The sequence below is a fragment of the Scophthalmus maximus genome, chromosome 20 (genome assembly GCF_022379125.1).
Source record: "Scophthalmus maximus strain ysfricsl-2021 chromosome 20, ASM2237912v1, whole genome shotgun sequence".
In the NCBI taxonomy this organism is placed as follows: Eukaryota; Metazoa; Chordata; class Actinopteri; order Pleuronectiformes; family Scophthalmidae; genus Scophthalmus; species Scophthalmus maximus.
In genome coordinates, this window is record NC_061534.1 from 1320285 (window position 1) to 1322500 (window position 2216).

A 2216-nucleotide genomic window follows, 5' to 3' on the forward strand; every position below is an offset into this window, starting at 1 on the left:
GGTCACAGGTCTGCGGCGAGCCGTGAAAACCTCAGAATCCAGTTTCATGCGGCGTTAGCGACAGTCACCGTGGTAATGGATTATGATTGGTCCTTCACCCGAACTCAGACTGACATATGAGTAAAGTAACTGACCACCATGGTCACCGTGGAAACCACCCGAGACGCCTCCTCCCAGACTCTCTAAGTTCAGGTCTGATGTCGCACACTGACTCTGTTGTCATGACAACATGGACAACAACATCAACGACCTTTGTGTTTTCCAGGGTTTTGCAGAATCGTTCCAATCGGCCTGCGGCAGGTTTGATTAGGAAGCGTCGACACCAAGAACCTTTCACACACACACACGCACACACACACACACACACACGCACGCACGCACAGTTTGTTTGTCACTGTTTTGCCCAAATAACTGTGTTGCTGTTGTGTTTTTCAATTTAAAACAAAAACGGGCGAAATGGATGAATAATTCATTCACCATCCATGCATGTGTGCGTCTGCGCGTGTGTGTGTGTGTGTGTGTTAATCCCTTCAGTTTTGCCGCTGATTTCCTTCGTCAAGCGTGAGAGAGTAATTAATCAGATCTGAAATGAGATTCTGGAATTAAAACCATAGAGTGTGTATGTGTGTGTGTGTGTGTGTGCGTGTGTGTGTGTGTGTGTGTGTGTCACAAGTTTAGGCCTAATGAATTCTGACAGGCAAATTATATCAGCTTCCTCCTCCTCATCATTTCTCTTCTTCTTCTTCTTCTTCTTCTTCTTCTTCTCCTCTTGTTATCTTCGTTCTTCGACAACAGACTGTTCAGGAGCCTGAAACAAGAAGACGATCTGGTTGTTTGTATAATCGACTCTTTGCTGTGACTTGTTTTCCATGGAGACTGAAATGTTTCCCTCTGTTTCCGTTCAACACTGTGAAACTATAAATACACAGGAAGTGATGGTTTTCATCACTGATTCATCAAAACACGTGTTGAACTCCTGGAGTCTGCAGACTGTCCACAAGGTGATGACACACACACACACACACACACACACACACACACACACACACACACACACTGTGTTGCCAATATAAATTGCCAAAAACCTGTGTTCTCTGGAATGACCAGCAGAGGGCGACTCCAATTGTTGTTAAAATTAAGTGTTAAGGTTGTGATGTAGTTGTGTAAAAGACAGTTTGTGGATACTGTGTGATTGACAGCTGGTACCGTCCAATGGGTGCAGGTGGACAGGGAGTGGACGAGCTGTCAGTCAGGCAAAGATGGTCACTTCTGGTTTAAAAAAACAAGATGGCCGCTCACAAACCAGCTGGTGACGTCCAGGTGTCGTCGCTCGGCCGCAGAGTCTCACCTGCTGATGTTCCGTGTAGAAGAACAAGTCAAATGAAGTCATAAATCATCATTTCTAAAACACATCGACCGTCATGTTTCGCTGGTTAACATCCTGGTTCTTCCTCCACGTCGAGAAACGTCGGAGCAGAATCGCTGTCGGCTCCTCGCGCACCCTCTTAATGAAACGTCTTCCTTCCCCGCGACGCGATTACAGAGAAGCAGAGAAGTTTCTCCCCGACGCGTCACGTCGACCCGGCTGTCTGGGCTAATTGTGTGTCAGCGAGCGAACACAGACCTGTCAGACCCGCCCCCGCTCGGGGTTTAAAGAGAGATTATAAACATACGGCGTCGCGCGGAGAGGAAGCAACGCGAGCAGCTGACGCTCTGATCCACCACGGTCCTCACCTGCGGGTCACAGTTATTAAAGAATATTCATATTAACACGAGGTCCAGAAGTCCACAGGTTGGTCGTCGGAGGTCGGGAACGATCCACAGCGATCCAACGACCTGATGAAGTGATGAACGAACTGAAGCGTTATTGATAATTATGAAACAGACGGAACTACATTTAAAAGCTGCATTAAGAAGAGAATTTACTCTTAATAGAAAACAAACTGTTTCCTACCGAAGCGCGACGCGACACCGACGTATGTTGCGATCAGCGTCCGCGTCCCGTCGAGTGTCTCTCCTCCTCCTCCTGTTTAATTACAGAGGAGACGGAACCTGAAATGAAAAGCTGCTGGAAACATCACAGAAGCTTTTTCTTTTTAATCTGCATGTCGAAGGAAAACAGAAAGCGTCAAATACACAAACATCAGAGAGACGTGACTCAGTTCTACGAGTCGAAAACAGGAGAAACTGTGAGTTTGAAAGTTCATGTAAATGTT

At 46.7% G+C, this 2216-nt stretch overlaps 1 long non-coding RNA gene across 1 annotated transcript in view; it reads right to left on the reverse strand.

Moving 5' to 3' along the window:
- Nucleotides 1-637: 637 nt before the first annotated feature.
- LOC118285355 overlaps nucleotides 638-2216 on the reverse strand; it is a 1608-nt gene continuing 29 nt past the window's right edge. Inside the window, exons 1-4 of the long non-coding RNA XR_007030220.1 lie at nucleotides 1955-2216; nucleotides 1735-1836; nucleotides 1186-1351; nucleotides 638-808 (exon numbers count right to left, since the gene is read on the reverse strand). The exon at nucleotides 1955-2216 is cut by the window's right edge and continues 29 nt beyond it. This is a non-coding gene — a long non-coding RNA (uncharacterized LOC118285355). The remainder of the gene's footprint in view (nucleotides 809-1185; nucleotides 1352-1734; nucleotides 1837-1954) is intronic.